Genomic DNA, 26,071 nt, shown 5'->3' with positions numbered 1-26,071 from the left:
AGGTTATAGATTCTTTACCTCTTTGGTTAGGTTTATTCCTAGATATCTTAGGCTTTTTGGTGCAATTGGAAATGGTAATGACATCTTAATTTCTCTTTCTTCAGTCACATTATTAGTCTATAGAAATGCTACTGAATTTTGTACATTGATTCTGTATCTTGACACATTGCTGAATTGCTGTATGAATTCTAGCAATCTTGGAGTGGAGCTTTTGGGTTTAATACATTACAATATTATGTCATGTGTGAAGAGGGAGGGTTTGACTTCTTCTTTGCCAATGTGAATGCCTTGTATTTCTTTTTGTTTTCTGATTACTGAGGCTAGGACTTCTATTACTACAATGAATAACAGTTTTGAGAGTGACATCCCTTTCTTGTACCTGATAGTGATGGAAAGACTCTCGTTTTTCACAGAGAATGACATTCACTGTCAGCTTTTCATAGATGCCTTTTAAGATATTGAGAAATGTTCCCTCTATCCCTACACTGTGAAGAGTTTTGATCAGAAATGGATGCTGTATTATGTCAAATGCTTTCTCTGGGTCTATTGAGACGATCATATGGTTCTTGTTTTTTCTCTTGTTGATGTGATCTATCATGTTGAATATTTTATGAACATTGAACCAATCTTGCATTCCAGGGATAAATCCCACTTGGTCATGGTGAATTATCTTCTTAATGTATTGTTGGATTCTATTGGCTAGTATCTTGTTGAGAATTTTTGCATCCATGTTCATCAGGGATATTGGTATATAATTCTCTTTATAGGTGGATTCTTTGTCTAGTTTTGGAGTTAGGGTGATGCTGGCCTCATAAAATGAGTTTGGAACTATCCTTTCCCTTTCTATCCTTCAGAACAGCTTTAGTAGTATAAGTATTATTTCCTCTTTAAATGTTTGATAGAATTCCCAGGGAAGCCATCTGGCCCTGGACTTTTGTGTCTTGGGAGGTTTTTGATGACTGCTTCTATTTCTTCACTGGTTATTGGCCTGTTCAGGTTTTCTATTTCTTCCTGTTCCAGTTTTGCTAATTTGTGGTTTTCCAGAAATGCATCCATTTCTTCTAGATTACCTAATTTATTGGTGTATAGCTGCTCATAATTAATATGTTTTTAAAATATTTTTTATTTCCTTGGTAATGATTGTGATCTTTCCTCTTTCATTCATGATTTTATTAACATGAGTCTTTTCTTTTTTTCTTTTTAATGAGGTTGGCTAATGGTTTATCTATCTTATTAAGTCTTTCAAAGAACCAACTCCTGGTTTTGTTGAACTGTTATATCTCTATTTCACCGATCTCTATTTCACTGAGTTCTGCTCAAATCTTTATTATCTCTCTTCTTCTGCCGGGTGTAGGTTTTACTTGCTGTTCTTTCTCCAGTTCCTTTAGGTGTGAGGTTAGCTTGTGTATTTTAGTTTGTTTCAATTTTTTGAGGGAAGCTTTATTTCCATCTTAAGACCGCTTTTGCTGTATCACAAAGATTTTGAACAGTTGAATCTTCATTTTCATTAGTTTCCATGAATCATTTAAAATCTTCTCTAATTTCCTGGTTGGCCCATTCATCTTTTAGAAGGATGCTCTTTAACCTCCATGTGTTAGAGTTTCTTCCAAATTTCTTCCTGTGATTACTTTCTAGATTCAAAGTATTGTGATCTGAAAATATGCAGGGGACAATCCCCATCTTTTGGTATTGGTTGAGACCTGATTTGTGACCCAGTATGTGTTTTATTCTGGAGAAAGTTCCATGTGCACTTGAAAAGAATATGTATTCAGTTGCATTTGGATGGAAAGTTCTGTATGTATGTGAAATCCATCTGGTCTAGTGTATGATTCAAGGTCCCTGTTTCTTTGGTTATGTTCCGCCTAGAAGATAAATCATTTGCAGAAAGTGTCATGTGAAGTCTCCTACTTTTAGTATATTATTATCTAAGTATCACTTTACTTTGGCTATTAATTGATTGACATACTTGGTAGCACCTGCAGTAGGGGCATAAATATTCATGATTGTTAGGTGTTCTTGTTCCATAGACCCTTTAAGTATGATATACCATCCTTCTTCATCACTTAGTACAGTCTTTAATAAATGTTAATGTATCTGATATAAGGATGGCTACCCCTGCTTTCTTTTGTGGACCATTTGAATGGTAAATGTTTCTCCAACCTTTCATTTTCAGGCTGTAGGTGTTCTTATGTCTAAAATGAGTCTTTTGTAGACAGCAAATAGATAGGTCTTGCTTTTTTATCCAGTCCAAAACCCTGCATCTTTTGATGGGATTATTTAGTCCATTCATGTTCAAAGTAACTATTGAAAGATATGAATTTAGTATCATTGTAATGCATATTTAGTCCCTATTTTTGTGAATTATTTCTTTGGGCTTCCTTTTTCTTTTACAGAGTTCCCCTTAATATTTCTTGCAGAGCTGCTTTGGTGGTCACATATTCTTCCAGTTTCTGCCTATCTTGGAAGCTCTCTATCTCTCCTATTCTGAATGACAACTTCCTTGATAAAGTATTCTTGGTTGCATGTTCTTTTCATTTAGTACCCTGACTATATCCTGCCAGCCCTTTCTGGCCTGCCAGGTCTCTCTGGAAAGGTATGCTGTTCATCCAAATTTTCTCCCCATATAAGTTAAGCATCTCTTTTCTCTTCCTGCTTTACAGATATTCTCTTTATATTTGGAATTTGCAAGTTTCACTATTGAATATCAAGGTGTTGAATGGTTTTTATTGATTTGAGTTGGGACCTCTCAATCTCCTGGATCTCAGTGCCTGTTTACTTCACCAAATTAAGGAGATTCTCAGCTATGATTTTTTTCACATATACTTTCAGTCCCTCTCTCTTGGCATCTTCTGAAACCCCAGTTATACGTAGATTCTTCCTTCTCATGCTATGATTTATTTCCCTTAGCCTTTCCTCATGGTCTCTTAATTGTTTTTCTCTTTTTCCTCAGCTTCCTTTCTTGCCATCAACTTGTCTTCTATGTTCTCACTCTTTCTTTAACCTCATTAAACCTCAACATTAGGACCTCTAGTTTGGATTGCATCTCATTTAATTGATTTTTAATTTTGGCCTGATTAGATCTAAATTGTATAGTAATGAAGTCTCTTTGTGTGTGTGTGTGTGTTAAATGCAACTGATGCTTTATTTTCATATTCATGGATTTAAGACATGAACTTCCGAGCATGTGCATCCCAGAAGGTATATACAATTTCCTTGGTGCTGACAGTGGCCCTGAGTTTCAATCACCAACTGACACCATATTTAGAGGGGCTTTAAGAACACCGGTTACACAACAAATGGTAGCAAGCATTTTCCAGGAAATAATCTTCCTCCATAGTTTTGTGTTTGCTGATCAAACTGGACCTGTGAGATCTGACATTTAAAGTCTCTAGAATCCTTTATGCTTTTTTCCAGAGCTACAAGTAGCTATATAATTGTGCTTCTGAATTGGCTTTCTGACATCAAATTCAAATCCATATTCTGTAACTCTGTGGCAGATAGTACTATTTCTGATTTTTCTTTTGTGTCAAATTCTTCCTTCTAGTCATTTTGTTCCATGCAGAATAGCTGTATGAGCAGGGTGAATCAAGAATATCAACCACAACCTAAGTAAATTGCACCCTAGATAATTTTGATGAGGTTAGAGACCAGAATTTGAAAAAAAATATCAGAACAGGAGGAGGAGCAATATGGCGGAAGAGTAGGGTCTCCAAATCACCTGTCCCCACCAAATTACCTAGATAACCTTCAAATCATCCTGAAAATCTACAAATTCGGCCTGAGATTTAAAGAGACAACAGCTGGAATGCTACAGTGAGAAGAGTTCCCGCTTCTATCAAGGCAGGAAGACGGGGGAAAATGAAATAAAGAAACAAAAGGCATCCAAGGGGGAGGGGCACCGCGAGGAGCCTGGTTAAGGCAGGGCGAGTGCCCCCAAGACAGGAAAGCCCCCTCCCAGAGATGCAGGAGCTTCTCCAATCTTCCCGGGCGGAAAGGCGCGCAGGGAGTTAGAGCAGGACCACAGGAGGGCGGGATGCCCTCAGGCTCCCTGGGACACTAATAGACACCTGCGCCCCGGGAAGAGTGCGCTGAGCTCCCTAAAGGGCTGCAGCATGCACGGCTGGACCCAGGACCAGGTCGGAGGGGCTCGGGCGGCAGCTCCGCGGAGAGGGGGCTGCGCACCCCGGGAGCAGCTCGGAGGCGGCTCCGGCAGAGGAAGGGGCTCCGTGCGGAGGGGGCTGCACGGCTCCAGGAGCAGCTCAGAGAGGCTCAGTGGGCAGCTCCACGAAGAGGCAGCCGTGTGGCCGGGAGCCCGAGTCCAGCAGCGCAGTTCCGGGAGCACTGCGCGCCAGGACACAGCCCAGGATCCGGCCTCCCCCTGGGACAGGCAGAGGCCAGGAAGGCCCAGAACAGCAAGGACGCTCCTGCTGGAGCTGAGCAGATCAGCGGCCCAGCCCCTGGAACATCCAGGCCCCTGCAGACGGAGAGCTCCATAGTTACTGCGGGAGCTGAATCCAGGGCTCCAGAGCTGGCTGCCGCCACTGGGGTTGTTCTTCCTGGGGCCTCACGAGGTAAACAACCCCCAAGGAGCCTTGCACCCCGCGGGGGGCAGAGCAGCTCCCCCAAGTGCTAACACCTAAAAATCAGCACAGCAGGCCCCTCCCCCAGAAGACCAGCTAGACGTACAAGTTCCAGGGGAAGTCAAGGGACTTAAAGTATACAGAATCAGAAGATACTCCCTGTGGTTTTTTTGTTTGTTTGCTTGTTTGTTTTTGATTTCTGTTTGCTTCCCCCACACTTTTTTTTCCTTTCTTTCTTTTTCTTTCTCTTTTTCTTCTCTTTTTTCTTTTTTCTTTTTCTCTTTTATTTCCTTCTTTCTCTCCTCTCTTTTTTTCTCCTTTTCCCAATACAACTTGTTTTTGGCCACTCTGCACCAAGCAAAATGACTAGAAGGAAAACCTCACCTCAAAAGAAAGAATCATAAACAGTCCTCTTTCCACAGAGTTACAAAATTTGGATTACAATTCAATGTCAGAAGGCCAATTCAGGAGGACTATTATAAAGCTACTGGTGGCTCTAGAAAAAAGCATAAAGGACTCAAGAGACTTCAGGACTGCAGAATTTAATTCTAATCAGGCAGAAATTAAAAATCAATTGAATGAGATGCAATCCAAACTAGAAGTCCTAAGGACGAGGGTTAGTGAGGTGGAAGAATGAGTGAGTGACATAGAAGGCAGGTTGATGGCAAGGAGGGAAACTGAGGAAAAAAGAGAAAAACAATTAAGAGACCATGAAGATAGATCAAAGGAAATAAACGACAGCCTGAGGAAGAAAAACCTACGTTTAATTGGGGTTCCCGAAGGCGCCGAAAGGGCCAGAAGGCCAGAATATGTCTTTGAACAAATCATAGCTGAAAACTTTCTTAATCTGGGAAGGGAAACAGGCATTCAGATCCAGGAAATAGAGAGATCCCCACCCCTAAAATCAATAAAAACCGTTCAAAATCTCCACATCTAATAGTTAAGCTTGCAAATTCCAAAGAAAAAGAGAAGATCCTTAAAGCAGCAAGAGACAAGAAATCCCTGACTTTTATGGGGAAGAGTATTAGGGTAACAGAAGACCTCTCCACAGAGACCTGGCAGGCCAGAAAGTGCTGGAAGGATATATTCAGAGTCCTAAATAAGAAGAACATGCCCCCAAGAATACTTTATCCAGCAAGGCTCTTATTCAAAATGGAAGGAGAGATAAAGAGCTTCCAAGACAGGCTGGAACTGAAAGAATATGTGACCTCCAAACCAGCTCTGCAAGAAATTTTAAGGGGGACTCTTAAAATTCCCCTTTAAGAAGAAGTTCAGTGGAATAATCCACAAAAACAAGGACTGAATAGATATCATGATGACACTAAAATCATATCTGTCAATAGTAACTCTGAATGGGAACGGGCTTAATGACCCCATCAAAAGGCGCAGGGTTTCAGACTGGATAAAAGAGCAGGACCCATCTATTTGCTGTCTACAAGAGACTCATTTTAGACAGAAGGACACCTACAGCCTGAAAATAAAAGGTTAGAGAAACATTTACCATTCAAATGGTCCTCAAAAGAAAGCAGGGGTAGCCATCCTTATATCAGATAAACTAAAATTTACCCCGAAGACTGTAGTGAGAGATGAAGAGGGACACTATATCATACTTAAAGGATCTATCCAACAAGAGGACCTAAAAATCATGACTATTTATGCTCCGAATGCGGGTGCTGCCAAGTATATGAATCAATTGATAACGAAATTTAAGACATACTTAGATAATAATACACTTATACTTGGAGACGTGACACAGCACTTTCCGCAATTGATACATCTTCTAAGCACATCTCCAAAAACACAAGAGCTTTAAATGATACACTGGACCAGATAGATTTCACAGATATCTACAGAACTTTACATCCAAACTCAACTGAATATACATTCTTCTCAAGTGCACATGGAACTTTCTCCAGAATAGACCACATACTGGGTCACAAATCGGGTCTGAACCGATACCAAAAGATTGGGATCGTCCCCTGCATATTCTCAGACCATAATGCCTTGAAATTAGAACTAAAGCACAACAAGAAGTTTGGAAGGACTTCAAACACGTGGAGGTAAGGACCATCTTGCTGAAAGATGAAAGGGTCAAACAGGAAATTAAGGAAGAATTAAAAAGATTCATGGAAACTAATGAGAATCAATATGCAACCGTTCAAAATCTTTGGGATGCAGCAAAAGCAGTCCTAAGGGGGAAATACATTGCAATACAGCAAGCATCCATTAGAAATTACAAATACCCACCATTTGCTTCAACGTGGATGGAACTGGAGGGTATTATGCTGAGTGAGGTAAGTCATTTGGAGGACAAACATTATATGGTCTCATTCATTTGGGGAATATAAATAATAGTGAAAGGGAATAGAAGGGAAGGGAGAAGAAATGTGTGGGAAATATCAGAAAGGGAGACAGAAAGTAAAGACTGCTAACTCTGGGAAACGAACTAGGGGTGGTAGAAGGGGAGGAGGGCGGGTGGTGGGAGTGAATGAGTGATGGGCACTGGGGGTTATTCTGTATGTTGGTAAATTGAACACCAATAGAAAACAAATTTTTAAAAAAAGTAAGTTATCTATTTAAGTTGGTGGGACCAGGTGAGTTGAAAACTCCTACTCTTCTCTATCTTGCCCTGCCCCCTCCTAATAAACTTTAAAAGTAATAAAGTAAATCAATAGCAAAATTTCAAGGGTATTAAAATATAATAAACCCTAATCACTGCCTTCTGACTTTCACAATAATGTTTTTCATTACTTTAGTTCTCTTTTCTTCAATATCACACATTGAGTATTATTTTTATCATTATTATTATCATTTCATAAGGTTACCAGTTTATATACCTATATATCAGTATTTTCTGTGCCTTTCATTTACTTTTATCTATCACACATTACTTCTATGTTATATCCTTCTCCCTGAAGACATTCTTTAGATGTTTTTTTTTGTTTATAGTCTTTTGGTGAGGAGTGCTTTCATTTTTGGTTTATTTCAAAATAGTGTTTTTCTATCATTTTTATTGAGAAATAGTTTTCTGGATACACAGTCATAGATAGATAGTTATTTTCTTTCTTCAGTTTTAAGATTTTATTCCACTCTCCTGGATTTATTTATTATACTTAAGATACTTACTATTACTGCTATTTTCACTCTTTTGTAAATGATAGTTTTTCCTTCAGATTTTTGTAAAATCTTTTGGCCTTTGATATTCTGCAGGTGCACTACAATAACATTAAAGTGTGGGTTTTTTTTTCAATTATGCTTGGTACCTATTGGATCTTGTATCTGTGGTTTCATTTTTTAAAATGATTTCTAGAATGTTTTTATCCATTTTATCCATTTAGAGTTTTTGTTTGTTCTATTATATTTTCTGGTATGGTTATTTATATTACACTTTCTCATTCTAACCTACATGTCTAAAATCTCTGGGCTCACTCTGGATAATATCATCTCAGTTACTATTTTTTTTCCATAAGTTGTTTATTTTTAGCAGTATACCCTATCCAGTGAATTTTTAATTTAACTATTTGTCATTTCTAAATGTTATATTTGGTAATTCATCAAATGTTTCCATTTTTATCATCATTCATTGTTTGTTCATTGGTATTGGACCTTTCATATTGTTAAACATTTCATATGTAAGTATTTACGACACATAAACTTTTTGAGGGTCTAAATTTGTTATCTCTAAAGGAAATAATAAGTTAGGGATTTTAAGACCATTCAAACTGCCCTTCAAATGTAAATACTATGCCAAAAAGTTATCAATTGTGGAAGAGGTAAGGAAATAAAGCATAAGAGTTTTTCTTAAGGAACTTACAAGATCATAGTCTCCAGTCAGCCAAGAGATAACTACAAGAAAGGACAGTCAGTAAGCATTGAAAATATTTAACATTATACCTATGTCTAAAACCATAAGGTGGATTACTAAGAAAGAGCACAATGAAAATTATATATGTCCAGATAGTGATAAAAAAATAAAACTAAAGAAACCAAAAGAACAAAGAATGTAGTTTCAAGGGGTAGAACTGATTCACCGATTGCCTTATCTGTAACAGCAAAGAATGAAAGAATATCATTTAAAAATTGCAAGGCAAGCAATAGAACACAGTGGTGTACCAACTGGCATGAATGTGAATAGTAGGAGTGGTCCATTTATGTCCGTACAGGAAGGAATAGTATATCACTGACATAGTTTAGAATTTCTAGTACATGATAATAGTGACACAGATAAATTGTTTTGTTATTATTATTTTTTTTAATTTTTATTTATTTATGATAGTCACACAGAGAGAGAGAGGCAGAGACACAGGCAGAGGGAGAAGCAGGCTCCATGCACCGGGAGCCCGACGTGGGATTCGATCCCGGGTCTCCAGGATCGCGCCCTGGGCCAAAGGCAGGCGCCAAACCGCTGCGCCACCCAGGGATCCCTGTTTTGTTATTTTTTAAACATTCCTTATAGACAATGTACTCACTTATTTCTGTACCTAAGATGGACCAGTCTGAATAGTCCCTCTTGATATGCCACCAATAGCACTATAAGCATACCAAACACTACATTAGTAAACACCAAAAAATTAATATTATTGAGTGAATTTTTTCACTCAATTGAGTGAAATTGGTGTTGAGAAGAAAAATAAGAATCAGGAGATATGCTAATTTCATTTTTGCTTTTAATTAAAAACTAAAAGAGTTTGAAGAAATAGAGAACCAAGGTATTACTTAAACCCAGGATAATAATAATTGCTTGAACAAAAATACAAAATTTTCTGTTTCCAAGGATTTATAAAAAAAAAAGATAAGCTGATGACATTGTAAAATACTTAAAAGCAAAAAAGATATAAAATAATATGATGTTATAACCTATCTGTTATATCACTACATGTAAGTTGGCTAAATTTACAAATAAAAGGAGAAATGTTTTCTGATTTTATTAAAAAAGTAAACCCAACTCAATTTTTATACAAGAAAAACCCATCATAGTGATTAAGAAAAATTGAAAATAAAAGGGTGAACAAATTCATCCCAGGAACAGGTGAACAAAAAGAAAGCATAGATAATGATCTTAATATTAGACAAGATGACATTCAGTTTCAGTTGAGATGTGAAAATGGAATTCAATACTGTGTAGAGATTAGAAGAAAATCACTTGATAGCTAAGAAATAAAGATAACTAAAACCATGTATTTTAGATATTTATGCTGAATGAGAATTATAGTATTACCTAGAAAATATATCTGGGCCAAGTGGAAAAGTAACTTTGAACAATTACAGGACTGCATCAAGTTCTTATCTCTTCCTTCTTTCTTTTTCCAAATATTTATTGAGTACCAACTATGTGTCAAGCACTGTTTTAGCCACTTGGAAATCAGCAGTAAATAACACAAATGAAAATCATGGCTTTTACAAATCTGCATTCTAGTAAAACAGACTTTCAATAAGGACTTCCAATAAAATACTTCCAAAATGTTTACTTTAAATAAAGTGAAAGATAGGAATATTTCAAGAATAGATTTAAGAATCAAGGACAAAAACAAAGCAGGACACTATGACAAAAGAATGCAGATGACATTGCAATTTTAAATAGGGTAGCCAGAGAAGACCTTGTCCGGAAGGTAACATTTGAACAAATGCCTAAGAAAGTAAAAAACAAAATCAGCCAAACAGATGTCTCAAGGAAGAGTGTTGAAAGGCAGAGAGAATAGTAGATGCAGTCTCTAAGATGGATAAATGTCTGGCAAATGTGAAAACAAGTAAGAAGGCCAGTATGGCTGAAATTGAGGGAATCAGGGGAAGTACAGAGGGAGATGAAGTCAGGGAAATAATGAAATTTGTGCAGCATAATCTGCACGGCCTGATAAGCCATTAAAAGGACATTGGCTTTTACTTTGAGTGAGATAGGCAGCCATTAGAGGGCCTTAATGAAAGAAGTGACTTAATCTCTTGCTTATAAGAAGGAGAGAAAAAGAGGGAGAAAGAATCAAATTGGTAAAGAGAAAGAGCATAATTAAGTGCCTGTTATAATACACTTAACGCCAGTTTGCATTTTTCTACCTCATTAATAAAGTTATTGTAGTATCTTTATAATACATAGAGTACAATATTTGTAAAATGTTTGTGCTATGATGAATTAAGTTTACAACTACTGAAAATTAAATGTAACATTGTAGAAAAAGTATCAAGCTTAGGAGTGCATCAAAATCACATAGAGAGCATGTTAAAACAGATTTTTTTGGCTCTACCTGCTGAGTTTCTGATTTAGTCCTGCTGAGATAGAACCTAAGAATGTACATTTTTAACAAGTTCCTAGGTGACGTCTGTGCTGCTGGTTTAGAGCTTGAACTTTGAGGTCTACTGGTCTAGAACACATAATACACATGAGTATTGCAGAAATGATCTGAGAATTATTGGCATTTTTAGTAATCCTTCTGAGAAAATAGTCTTGTGTATTGACCTCTAGTACTTAGAACCTCCGAAGTCTTACTTTCTCATGACTCACATCTGAAAATAAAATGATTGGGTCCTTTCTGTGTTTATCTACCACATATAAATCAAAAAGTAAATTAGAAAGTCATAAACTTTCTTTTTATAAAAACTCACTTATTTTTTTTAACTCTTAAAGTTCTAATATTAAATTTTTGGAAGAAGTCAAAATATTTTACTATCATGCCAAATGCATTCATACTAGAAAATACATAAACCAGCTAATTATTATTAAACCTATTTAGTTATTGTGACTCTGAATCTTGCAATTTTTAAATGATATTATTTCACTCTTAGCTATTACAGATATGGCAATTAGTGAATCAGTTCTGCCTCTTGACTCTACATTCTTTCTGCTCCCTTGATTGCTCTTAGTTTTATTATTTTATCATTATTTATATATCTGTATAATTTTCATTTTGCTCTTTCTTAGTAATTTGCCCTATGGTTGTAGACTTAGGTATACTGTTAAATAATTTCAATGCTTGCTGACTGTCCTTTCTTATAGTTATTTATTGGCTGATTGGAGGTTATTATCTTGCAAGTTCCTTAAGAAAAGCTCCTATGTTTCATTTTCTGACTTTACTCTCAGACATTTATTAATAGGATGTCATTTTTATCATAATTGTTTTATATCTTTTCTGAAGACCAAATCTACAATAAGGGTTTATATGGTATGTCATCTGGACAGTGACTTTTTTTTAGTTTGTTTTTACTACTTATTATCTTTTTTAGAATAAAATGTGTAAGAAACCAAATAAACTTTTTCAAAGGGCTATTGTGATCTTGAAGATGATATGCCTGGAAATAGTTGGCTATTACTGGAATATTAACCATACTAAGTAGGATTGATGTGCTATGATTTTTCAGTCCAAGAATCTTTTGTAATATTCTTTGCTATAAAGATAAATGGGAAAAATATTTGATATTCCTAAATTTTTAAGGATTTGTTATTGTCAAGGTACATTCTTTAGTTTTATTTTTTCTATTTCTTTTTTTTTTATTTTTTCTATTTCTTTTTTTAAATTTCTTTAGTTTTTTGCCTTTATAGATTTTTTACTTAACCAGTGAGATTTTGCATGTTAATTTGGTATTTTAAAGATCTGCAAGAAAGTGACAAGCAGGACACAGGCCAACGAAATTAATGTGGGAAAAGGGGGAATACTTTGTAGCAGTCTTAAAAGTTTTGCAAGCTTAACAATTTCTTCCTGAAAGAAATGTTGGGAATTGACCCATCATGCCCTGAAAAGGAAAGGCTAAGAATATCTAGTCACACATCTATTTGTTTTCTAAATCACAAAGTAAACATAAGACAAAATAAGTCATTTAAACTCAAAATATGTGATCTATTAAATCTATCAATTTGAAGAAACATGGTTTCTGGATGGAAATACCTCGTGATTGTGTTTGAAGTGAAAGAGGAGACAGATAATTGAGCTTAGATTATTCCAAACCACTTTATTTTTAAATGGTGATTTTGGGAATTTTTTTTTATTTTTTTATTGGAGTTTGATTTGCCAACATACAGCATAACACCAACTGTTCATCCCATCAAGTGCCCCCCGGATGCCCATCACCCATTCACCACAACACCCTGCCCACCGCCCTTTTCACGAACCTTTGATTCTTTCACAGAAATAGGTGTCTTTCATGTTCTGTTGCCATCATTGATAATTCCCACTCATTTTCTCTTCTTCCCCTTTATTCCATTTCACTATTTCATATATTCCCCAAATGAATGAGACCATATAATGTTTGTCCTTCTCTGATTGACTTACTTCACTCAGCATAATACCCTCCAGTTCCATCCACATTGAAGCAAATGGTGGGTATTTGTCATTTCTAATGGCTGAGCAATACTACATTGTATACATATAGCACATCTTCTTTATCCACTCGTCTCTCGAAGGACACCGAGGCTCCTTCCACAGTTTGGCTATTGTGGACATTGCTGCTATAAACATAGGAGTGCAGGAGTCCTGCCATTTCACTGCATCTGTATCTTTGGGGGAAATCCCCAGCAGTGCAATTGATGGGTCATAGGGCAGTTTTATTTTTAACTCTTTGAGGAACCTCCACACAGTTTTCCAGAGTGGCTGTACAGTTCACATTCCCACCAACGGTGGAAGAGGGTTACCCTTTCTCCACATCCTCTCCAACATTTGTTGTCTCTTGTCTTGTTAATTTTCCCCATTCTCACTGATGTGAGGTGGTAACTCATTGTGGTTTTGATTTATATTTCCCTGATGGCAAGTGATGCAGAGCATTTTCTCATGTGCTTGTTGGCCATGTCTATGTCTTCTTCTATGAAATTTCTGTTCACGTCATTTGCCCATTTTATAATTGGATTGTGTTATTCTTTCATAAGTTTTTTATACATCTTGGATACTAGCCCTTTATCTGCTAGGTCATTTGCAAATATCTTCTCCCATTCTGTAGGTTGTCTTTTACTTTTGTTGAATGTTTCTTTTGTCCTGCAGAAGCTTTTTATCTTAAGTCCCAACAATTCATTTTTGCTTCTGTTTCTCTTGCCTTCATAGACGTATCTTGCAAGAAGTTTCTGTGGCCAAGTTCAAAAAGGATGTGGCCTATGTTTCCTCTAGGATTTTGATGGATTCTTGTTTCAGATTTAGATCTTTTATCCATTTTGAGTTTATCTTTATGTATGGGGTAAGAGAACGGTCTAGTTTCACTCTTCTGTATATGGCTGTCCAATTTTCCCAGCACCACTTATTGAAAAGACTGTCTTTTTTCCAGTGGATAGTCTTTCCTGTTTTGTCGAATATTAGTTGACCATAATGTAGAGGGTCCACTTCTGGATTCTCTATTCTGTTCCATTGATCTATGTGTCTGTTTTTGTAGCAGCATTACACTATCTTGATGATCACAACTTTGTAGTACAACTTGAAATCCGGCATTGTGATGTCCCCGGCTCTGGTTTTCTTTTTCAATATTCCCCTGGCTATTCAGGGTCTTTTCTGAACCACACAAATCTTTTTTTTTTCTTAATTTTTATTTATTTATGATAGTCACAGAGAGAGGGAGAGAGAGAAGCAGAGACACAGGCAGAGGGAGAAGCAGGCTCCATGCACCAGGAGCCCGATGTGGGATTCAATCCTGCGTCTCCAGGATCGTGCCCAGGGCCAAAGGCAGGCGCCAAACCGCTGTGCCATCCAGGGATCCCTGAACCACACAAATCTTAAGATGATTTGTTACAACTCTCTGAAGAAAGTCCATGGTATTTTGATAGGGATTGCATTAATTGTGTAAATTGCCCTGGGTAAACTTGACATTGTCACAATATTAATTCTTCCAATCCATGAGCATGGAATATTTGTCCATTTCTTTGTGTCTTCCTCAATTTTCTTCAGAAGTGTTCTGCAGTTTTTAAGGTGTAGATCCTTTGCCTCTTTGGTTAGGTTTATTCCTAAGTATCTTATGCTTTTGGGTGCAATTGTAAATGGGATTGACTCCTGAATTTCTCTTTCTTCAGTCTCATTGTTAGTGGAGAGAAATGCCACTGATTTCTAGGCATTGATTTTGTATCCTGCCACACTGCCAAATTGCTGTATGAGTTCTAGAAATCTTGGGGTGGAGTCCTTTGGGTTTTCTATGTACAGTACCATGTCATCTGCGAAGAGGGAGAGTTTGACTTATTCTTTGCCAATTTGAATGCCTTTTATTTCTTTTTGTTTTCCGATTGCTAAGGCTAAGAATGCTAGTACTATGTTGAATAGCAGTGGTGAGAGTGGACATCCCTGTCTTGTTCCTGATCTTAGGGGAAAGGCTCCCAGTGTTTCCCCACTGAGAATGATATTTGCTGTGGGCTTTTCGTAGATGGCTTTTAAGATGTTGAGGAATGTTCCCTCTATCCCTCCACTCTGAAGAGTTTTGATCAGGAATGGATGCTGTATTTGGTCAAATGCTTTCTCTGAATCTATTGAAAAGCTCCTATGGTTCTTGGTTTTTCTCTTGTTTATATGTTCTATCATGTTGATTGCTCTACAAATGTTGAACCAGACTTGCATTTTGGGGATAAATCCCACTTGGTCATGGTGAATAATCTTAATGTACTGTTGGATCCTATTCGCTCGTATCTTGTTAGTGTTTGCATCTCTGTTCATCAGAGATATTTGGTCTATAATTCTTTTTTGGCAGGGTCTTTGTCTGGTTTTGGAATTAAGGTGATGCTGGCCTCATAAAACCAGTTTGGAAGTATTCTATCTCTTTCTATCTTTCGGGAAAAGCTTTAATAGATTAGGTATGGTTTCTTCTTTAAACGTTTAATAGAATTCCCCAGGGAAGCCATCTGGCACTGGAGTTTTGTGTCTTGGGAGGTTTTTGATGACTGCTTCAATTTCCTCCTTGGTTATTGGCCTGTTCAGGTTTTCTATTTCTTCCTGTTCCAGTTTTGGTAGTTTGTGGTTTTCCAGAAATGCGTCCATTTCTTCCAGATTGCCTAATTTATTGGTGTAGAGCTGCTCATAATATGTTTTTTAAACCATTTGTATTTCCTTGGTATTGGTTGTGATCTCTCCTTTTTCATTCATGATTTTATTAATTTGAGTCTTTTCTCTTTTGTTTTTAATAAGGCTGGCTACTGGTTTATCTATTATTAATTATTTCAAAGAACCAGCTTCTGGTTTTGTTGATCTGTTCTACAGTTCTTCTGGTCTCTATTTCATTGAGTTCTTCTCGAATCTTTATTAACTCTCTTCTTCTGCTGGGTGTAAGTTTTATTTGCTGTTCTTTTTCCAGTTCCTTTAGGTGAGAGGCTAGCTTGTGTATTTGAGTTTTTTCCAATTTTTTGAGAGATGCTTGTTTTGCAATGTATTTCCTTCTTAGGACTGCTTTTGCTGCATCCTAAAGATTTTGAATGGTTGTATCTTCATTCTCATTAGTTTCCATGAATCTTTTTAGTTCCTTTCTAATATCCTGGTTGACCCTCTCATCTTTTAGCAGGATGTTCTTAAACTAAACATGTTTGAATTTCTTCCAAATTTCTTCTTGTAATTGAGTTCAAGTTTCAAGGCATTATGGTCTGAAAATACGCCGGAGACAATCCCTGTCTTTTGGTGTTGTTTGAGACCTGATTTGTGTCCCAGCATGTGGTCTATTCTGGAGAAAGTTCCATGTGCACTTGAGAAGAATGTGTATTCAGTTTTTTGGATGTAAGGTTCTATAAGTATCTGTAAAATGCATCTGGTCCAGTGTATCATTTAAAGCTCTTGTTTCTTTGGAGATTTTATGCTTATTAACTATCATTTGCATAAAGTGCCATGTTAAAGTCTCCCAGTATCAGTGTATTATTATCTAAGTATGTTTTTACTTTGGTTATTAATTGATTGATATACTTGTTAGGGGCATAAAATATTCATGATTGTTACATCTTCTTGTTGAATAGATTTTTAAAATATGATGCAGTGTCCCTCTTCATCTTTTAGTACAGTCTTTGGGATAAACGTTAATTTATCTGATATGATGATTGCTGCCCCTGCTTTCTTTTGAGGACCATTTGAATGGTAAATGGTTCTCCACCCTTTCATTTTTAGTCTGGAGGTGTCCTTAGGTCCAAAATGAGTCTTGTAGACAGCAAATAGATGGGTCTTGCTTTTTTATCCAGTCTGAAACCCTGCATCTTTTGATGGGATCATTAAGCCCATTCACATTCAGAGTACTATTGAAAGATATGAATTTATTTTTTTGAAAGATATGAATTTAGTGTCATCATAATACCCATTCAGTCCCTGTCTTTGCGGATTATTTCTTTGGGCGTCCTCTGTGTTTTACAGCATCCACCTTAATATTTCTTGCAGAGCTGGTTTGGTGGTACAGATTCTTTCAGTTTCTGTCTACCTTGGAAGCTCCTTATCTCTCCTTGTATTCTGAATGAGAGCCTTGCTGGTTAGAGTATTCTTGGCTGCATGTTCTTCTCATGTAGTCCCCCTAATATATTCTGCCAACCCTTTCTGGCCTGCCAGGTCTCTGTGGAGAGGTCTGCAGTTAATTTAATAGTTCTCTTCATGTAAGTTAGAGATCTCTTGTCTCTTACTGCTTTAAGGATTTTCTATTTATCTTTGAAATTTGCAAGTTTCACTATTAAATATCGAGGTGTTGAATGGTTTTTATTGATTTTAGGGGAGGACCTTTCTATTTCCTGAATCTGAATACCTATTACCTTCCCCAAATTAGGGAAGTTCTAAGGTATGATTTGTTCAAATATGCTTTCTGTCCCTCTGTCCCTCTCTGCGCCCTCTGGAACTCCAATTAAACATAGATTTTTCCTTCTGACACTGTCATTTATTTCCCTTAACCTTTCCTCATGGTCTTTTAATTGTTTTTCTCTTTTTTCCTCAGCTTTCTTCCTTGCCCTCATCTTGACTTCTATTTCACTCATTCTTTCTTCTCCCTCATTAACCCTTGTCGTTAGACCTCCAGTTTGGATTGCATCTCATGTAATTGATTTTGAATTTTGGCCTGATTAGATATAAATTTTCAGTCTTATAGTCTCTTGAAACCTTTATGCTTTTTTCCACAGCTACCAATCGCTTTACAGTTGTGCGTCTGAATTGGCTTTCTGACATTGAATTGTAATCCAAATTCTATAACTCTGTGGGAGAGAGGACTGTTTTTGATTCTTTCTTTTGTGGTGAGTTCTTCTTTCTTTCCTTTTGCTCAGTGCAGAGTGGCTAAAATGAGTTGTCCTGGAAAAAGGAAGCAAATAAATAAAAATTTAAAAAAATAGTGGAGAGGTATTCTCTGTTTCCTTATACTGTATATCCCTCGAATTCCCCTGGAAGTTTCCAGCGCTGCTCAGCCAAGAACTTGCTCTTCTCCTGTCCTTCCAGGTGGTCTTCTGGGGAAGGGCCCCATCATGCTGATTCTCAGCTGTGTGCACCTTGTGGAGCTGCCCTGCCCGTTGCCAGGTCCAGGGTTCCATGGGAGCTGTTTATCCTGTGTGGCCCCTTTTCCCTGGCATCCCCACTCTGTCCCAGGCACAGAGTGACACCAGGAGGAACAACAACACTGGTGTCGGCCAGCTCTCCAGCCCGTTTTCAGCTCCTGCAGTAACTACCACAGCCTCCCAGTCCACGCTGGCCTGGGTGATTCAGAGGCAGGAGGTGCTGATCTGCACAGCTTGGGACAGTCCTCACTGTCCTGTGCCCTCCCTGCCTCTGCCTGTCCTGGCGGGAGTGCAGGATCGCCAGCCCTATCCCCCAGCGCACTGGGATCTGGGGCCTGTGTTCCTGGAATCATATTCCCTGGGCCGTGGTTTCCAAAGGCAGCAGGGCACAGCCCCCTCCACCTGGAGCCTCCGCCTGAGCTTCTCCCGAGGCCCCGCCGGGCACACTCCATCCCTTTACCGAGCTCGGCCCATATTCTGTGGCATGCTTTAACCCAGTGAGCACTTCCTCTATTAGTGACTCTGGGAACCTAGAGGCTCCACTGCTCCTCTTGCAGTTCTTCCCAATTTCCCTGCTGAGCACCTTTCTGTCTGGGAAGAATCTGTTGTGGATTTTTAAACTTCCTGCTTCTCCAGGACTGGGCTTTCCTGTACCAGAGGCTTTCACTTTCCGTCCTTAGCCCGGTCCTTGTGGGGCAGGGGGGTCCTCCCCCACTTGATTCTTTTTTATTTTTTTTCTGCCTTCCTACCTTGTTAGAAGTGTGAACTTTTCTCTCTGTAGTGTTCCAGCTGTTTTCTCTTTAAATCTCAGGTCGAATTCGTAGATGTTCAGGATGATTTGAAATTTATCTAGTTACCCCCTGTGGTAACTTGGTGGGGACAGGTAACTTGGGGACCCTACTCCTCCACCATCTTGCCCCGCCCCCTGGGAAGTTTTATAAAATCTTTTGTTTGCCTGAGGAACATTCACTAAGCAGAGGTACAGATAATGACATGCTTCTATTTTAACTCTTGGTCTTTTTATTTGCAAATTTACCTTTGAATGTCAGAAAGTATATTGATTCTTTTAAATATGTAGTTTCCTCAACATAAACGAAGATAATTTTAAACTGTCCATATTTGCTCTATTTTACAGGTAAAGTTATTACAGCATATGAACACTTTAGATGTTACTCATTGCTAATGAGAATTTTTTATTTTGTATTTAGGTAATTTTTGTAATTTCTAGTAAAGCTAGGTATATATCTGAGAAGATTTGTAATCTTAATAAATATGAGCCTAACTATTAAAATCTGAAATTTTTCCATGTATCTGGGCAGAAACTATTAAAGCTAAATATCATCTTTGTTCTTTACATTTTCCCTATATCTTACACATAGTAAGCACCAACCAATAAAAGATTGTGGAAAGAATGAATGCAAGTTATTCAACAAATTCAAGTACTTAATGTATAAACCTTACTTAATACAATGGTGCTGTTGCTTTCTAAGATTATTATTATTTATTATTTATGTGAGGGTTGTAGTTCAGGCAGGAAGACATTTTACCAACATTTGTGCATTGTGCAATATGTGTGCTTCAGAAATATTAACTTCTTTAATCCACCTCACCACGTGAGGTCACTAGCATTTTCTCCATTTTGCAGATGAGGAAACTGAGGAACAAAGATTAGGAACATTGCTAATGACAGATAAAATCAAAATACATCTAGCTTCAGAGAATATGGTGTGAGCCATTTAGGTACCCTGATTTCTTTCACATTCTAATATGTCCTTTTATTGTGCAGGCCAGAGTGAGGACATTGAGAATGCAAAGTAGGTGAGCCCTATTGTGGATAGCACAAGATTAAAATGTAGCTAGTAAAATCATTCTTTCTAACTTGGAGATGGGGTCAAGAACTTTTGGGAGACTACATACCCTAAGACTTATTCAAGGAGAGAGAATAAGGTAGGTGGGAAAATTCATACAGAGGACAGAATGATGAGAGTACTTCCAGAACAATGGAAGTAGCAGAAGAAGGCCCTTCACTTTTCCACTAATAACAATATCATCATCATCATCATCATCATCAATCATCATTTATTTTGGAAAAGAAGATGTATGCCAACAGAACTCTGACCCTTTTAAAAAATCTTCTACAGAAGTCTCACCTAGCATTTTCTACTTAATTTCACTCTTAAAAAATGGGTCATATGACCACATCTGGATGGAAGGCTATAAGACATAAAGGGAGTTCTAGATGGGATTACGATCAATCAACACTCTATAAAAAAAAATCACAACGAAAACAAACTTTATGTGTGGAGATTTCATTGCAGTATTGTTCATAATAGCAAAGATTGGAAATAACCTACATATCCAATGATAATGAAAAAATATGTAAATCATGGTGTATTCAAACAATGGAAAATAAGCAATCACTAAAGTATTTATGAAGATAAATGTTGGGACACCTGGGTCGCTCAGCAGCTAAGCATCTGCCTTCAGCTCAGGGCATGATCCTGGAGTACCAGGATCAAGTCCCATATTGGGCTCCCTGCATGGAGCTTGTTTCTCCCTCTCTATGTCTCCCCCCGCCTCATGAATAAATAAATAACATCTTTAGAAAAAAAGATAAATGTTATAGAAAATGCTTATAATAGTAAATGAAATAAAGCAGTATACACTGCAGTACAAGATGTTAGCAGATCTCCTTAAGATACTAGGAAAATATGTGATTTTCAAGATTTTACTCATACTAGTCAATATTTTCCAAGATTTTTACAATGATTGTTAATGTTTTTCATAATAAGTGTATTAACTAGTAGACTTTCAAAATTAAAATTTGAAAGCATTAAAAAAAAAAAAACAACTCTGGCTATACCAAAAGGTGGAAAAAAAGATTTATTGGATGGATACTGTGCCCTCACAAAAGCAAAGGAAGAATAGGGAAACCAAGCCTCAAAAAAAAAAAAAGGAACCAGGACAGTTCTAAATATGTCAATTTTAGTTATTCTAGCACCTTCTCACCAGGATACTTTTCTCTGACCTCTTAGATCCAATTGTCTTAATTTCTATGTGTCACCACTCAAAAAGCAAATTTTCAGGGACAAAACTCTAATAAGCCTACCTTGGGTTGCAAACTAACCCTACAGTCAGGGTAACAGAGTTCTATCGATAACAACTCTATTTGAATTATGTGGAATAGGGAATGGGCTATTTTCCAAAGGAAAAGATTATGGTCAGATAAAACAGCATGTGTAATACCAGAAGAAAAAAAATGTTGCTTTTTAAACATTTTACTCAGTAATACTCCAATTTGTGACAACACAGAGAAAAATTGACCACATTTTGGGATTCCAAGGATGGTCAGTGACACAATGGAAGAGACCAGGAATTGGGTAACTGTCTTTCATAGAAGGTACACTACTGATTTAAGATCGTAACACTCAAAGGGGAGTGCTGAATTCAGACATTAAATGGGCTGAAACTAATATCCAAGGAGGTTTAATCTGGAGGATAAGCCTCATAGCTTCAGCTTTTGAGCAGTGCAAAATTTAGAGCCAGATGGTGGCTATATTACAGATCTGAATGGCACAAGAAAGATTCATTACCTAGGGAAATACTGCAAAGAAGGAAAGAGGATGAACAATATGTGAGTGCCCTTTGTGAACCACACATTGGACTAAGAACTTGATGTGTATGATCCTGTTTTATCCTGACAACTCTGTAAAGTAAGACATTCCTTTTTCTAATTGAAAAAACAGTTCAGAAAAAGTAAATCACTTACCCAGATTGTATACTAATGAGTGGTAATGCTGGGATTCAAACTCAGATTTAGGACGTTGAGACCCAACTAAGAAAATTGGATTCAAGCCAGAGTTCTAGTTCTATTCAGTTCAGTAACTAAGAGTGATTGAATTCCTAGGAATTTGACCCATGTTAATATAAGAGGGATCTAAAAATTTCATCCAAGCCAAAAAAAGACACCAAACAGAGTAGGAAAAGCCTACTCACTGGTAGAAGAGTATAGCCAATTCTACTTCCTGGCTTTGGTCCATATCTACTCAGTTTGAGAAAAATAGAAATCATTGGTGCCAGGACTTAATGACTACAGGTATGCAGAAATCAACTAAAATCCAAGGTATTAAGAATGTTCAATTATCTTGAAAGAACAGTGTATGTACTAAAATATTAGGAGAATTGGACAAGTCCAAAAAGAAAAAAAGAAAACAGGAACAAAGCTCAAATTACACTAAGCTGCATTACAATCTACAGCTGCATTACAAAGTACACCAGAAGTTTAAAATAACATCAAAATTTAGCAACTTAAATTAATAATGTACATAGTCTTTTTGAGTCAAAAATCTGTAAGTGCTTTAATCAGTTCTTTTTGGCTCAAGATCTCTCATGAGGTTCAAGTCAAGATGTCACTGTGCCTGTAGTCATGGAAAGTCTTTACTGGGCCTGGAAGATTCATTCCAAAGTTGGTTAATTCACATGTCTGATTTTATGGGAAAGGCAAAAGTATGGAGACAGCAAAAAGATCTGTACTTTCTAGAGGTTCCAGGAGAGAGAAGGAAAGATGAATAGGTGAAGCATAGGATATGTACAGGACAGTGAAATGATTCTATGTGATACTATAATAGTGGATAAATGTCATTATACATTTGTCAAAACTTATTGAATGTACAACACAAATAGCAAACCCTAATGTAGATTATGGGTTTTAGTTAATAGTGTGTCAATATTGGCCATCAACTATGAAGAAATGTACAATACTAATGCAAGATATTAATAATATTGGAAACTGAGGGGGTTGAGGGGCATATGAGAAATCTACTTTTTTTCTCAATTATTCTGCAAACCTAAAACTGCTAAAGAAATGATCTTCTAAGGGCACCTGAGTGGTTGAGTCAAAAAAGTGTCTTCCTACATCTCACATCATGATCTAGGGTTCCAGGGATCAATCTCCACGTTGGGCTCCCTGCTCAGAGGGGATTCTGCTCATCACTTTGCCCCTCTCCCCATTCATGCTCATTTTCTATACTCTTCTCTATAAAATAAATTTTAAAATCTTTTTAAAAATGAAATGATTTGTTAATTTCAAATAAAATAATTAGCAATATTTATTTGTTTATATTTTTAACAATTTATTTATTTATTTATTTGAAAGAGAGAGCATAAACAGAAAAATTTATATTTTTGGGTTTGTCTGCCAACTATTTGCCTACAGTTTATTTATTTTTATTTTGAAATGTGTTATACATACAATAAGATATATATAAAATATATATATATATATATATTTACATATATAACAAAATTAAATCCATGTATACAGTACCCAATTTAAAGATTAAATATTTCAGTGCCTTTAAAGTTAGTTGCATGACCTCCACATCACAGCACTGATTTTTCTTTTTTTTTTTTTTAAGTTTTATTTTTTTTATTTATGATAGTCACAGAGAGAGAGAGAGAGAGAGGCAGAGACACAGGCAGAGAAGCAGGCTCCATGCACCGGGAGCCTGACGTGGGACTCGATCTCGGGTCTCCAGGATCGCACCCTGGGCCAAAGGCAGGCGCCAAACCGCTATGCCACCCAGGGATCCCAGCACTGATTTTTCCTTCAGAAAAAGCACTATCCCAAATTTTATGCTTGTTCTTCCTTTGTTTTCATCTATACGTTAAAACCATAACTCTATCTCCAAATAATGTTACTTTCTTTTGGAAAGTTGTTGTTTATTAAAATGAAAAATTCTATTGACTCAGTGATCTCATGACTAGAAATATTCCTCAAAATGTTTAATCTGCATTTAAGGTGGTCAATCCTATATCTGACCTTTTTTAAAAAAAGATTTTGTTTATTCATGAAAGACACATTGAGAGAGAGGCAGAGATGTAGACAGAGGGAGAAGCAGCCTTCCTTGCAGGGAATTGATGCAGGACTCAATTCCGGGACTCTGGAATCATACCCTGAGCTAAAGGTAGATGCTCAACTGCTAAGCCACCCAGGCATCCCATATCTGACCATTTTTTTAAAAGATTTTATTTATTTATTCATGAGAGACATACACAGAGAGAGGCAGAGACATGGGCAGAGAGAGAAGCAGGCTTCATGTAGGAAGCCTGATGTGGGACTCAATCCTGGGGCCCCAGGATCACATCCTGGGCCTAAGGCAGGTGCTCAACCACTAAGCCACCCAGGCATCCCCCATATCTGACCATTTTTAAAGTTATATTTCCCTTTTGTAAATGAATGGTTAATCTTCAGAGTGATACTTTGAAATTTTGTATATATCTATTCCCCAATGGCTTTACACTCATTGATGATCTTTGCCTGAATTGATTATTAAATTGTTAGATGTAAAATGGTGACTAAGTTTGTCATTCCTTCTATGCTGATTAGCTGTCATTGTCTCTAAAACAAAGCTTTCTTACCCTCTCTTTTTGAGTATCATTATAGACTTCTGGATTATCTTTTATTTAATACATTACAATGTATTACCATGCTCAAAATGCTCCATATATAGCCAGTGTGAGCCTTTTTTTTATACACTTCCATTATTCTTTGAATACTTCCTTGCTTTCTAGCATAACACATTGTTCTTATATAGGTTTATCCTGTGCTTTATCTGCTCCAGACCGGCAACTGGTTATTTTTACAAGGAGATCCATTTTCTTTTATGGAGAATGGTATTTAGAAACCAAGATCTGGGTACTGGGTGCTCATTACTACTAGGGTCACTTTGCTTCTAGGATCTAGTTGACAGTCCAGAGAAATATAGTCTTTAAGAAATCATGAGTCATACTAGTACTCAAATGCAAATATAACAATAAGAGCTCTGCATTTTCTCCCATTGCCTATTTATATCTCATTAGAGGACAATATTCAATGATTGATTTTGCCATAAAAAATGACTGGAAGACTTTCTAAGTCATGGGACTTCTGAAATTTTTAACCATAATAAAGAAAGAACTTTCTTCTGAATAAATATTAATAAGGTAGTGGAATTGAGTTGTTTTTTGTATTATAGCAACAAGTCATGCTTGTTTAATGTACTAGTTACACACAAATTATATATCTAATTGATCTAATTGATTAGATAGATCTAATCATTATTTCCATATTGTTTTCTACACATATGCCTGGGAACCTGTATTAATGTAGTTTTAACATCTCATAAAAAGAAGGGAAATAAAAAATAGTTTTAAAAGTTACTACTTTCAAGTGTTATTACAACTCTTTGGTTTGTATACAACAGAATACAACCTTCCTAAAATTTTAGTTAAATAGTATAATTAACCTGCATGTTTATTTTTTCGTGATATAATTATGAACTCTTTTGTTGTTGTTTTTGTTTGTTGGGGCAGAATTAATAAGATATTCTGGAAATTTTCTGTTGGCTTTTAAAAGGAAACTTCCAAGTTTTAGAACAAAGTCTAAAGATTTGTAAGTATCAGAAAATTCAATCAGACAAAAAGAGTATTTAGATGTTTCAACTACAATATAAAAAAAAGACAAATGGAACTACACAACAAAATGAAAGACCTTTTTTGATCAGCAAAGACAGAACAGTTCATCAGGAGATTCAACTACAAAGCATGAAAGAGGTAGCCATTATAAGGAGGATATTTTCATGAAATAAAAAGTATTAGAAACCATAGTCTCAAACATATGATGATAATTAGTTAAATAAAAGCATATATTGTGAGATTTTTTGTATTTACATATGAAATGACAGTAAAATTTGTTTACAGTGGAGACATGCTTCACAAAACATTACTTGGACAATCTTTTTATTATTTTACTAAACATATCAATTTATTTGTTATGAGGCAATCAGGAAAATAAATTTAGTATAGTCCAGGTTTTTTTAGTCACCTTAAGAATGAAAGTGATTTATTGGACTGATCATTCAGTGATAAACAAATATGTAAATTATCCAGCTTGTGATCACAGACAGAGAAGCAGTAAAAGTAAGATAGTGCAATTATCAGGACACCTGGGTGGCTCAGCCATTGAGCATCTGCCTTTGGCTCAGGGCGTGATCCTGGGGTCCCAGAAGAGAGTCCCACATTGGGCTTCCTGCATGGAGCCTGCTTCTCCCTCTGTCTATGTCTCTGCCTC

This window comes from Canis lupus, chromosome X, assembly GCF_003254725.2.
Source record: "Canis lupus dingo isolate Sandy chromosome X, ASM325472v2, whole genome shotgun sequence".
NCBI lineage: Eukaryota > Metazoa > Chordata > Mammalia > Carnivora > Canidae > Canis > Canis lupus.
The sequence above is the reverse complement of the archived record's forward strand: the minus strand, read 5'-3'. Positions refer to the sequence as shown.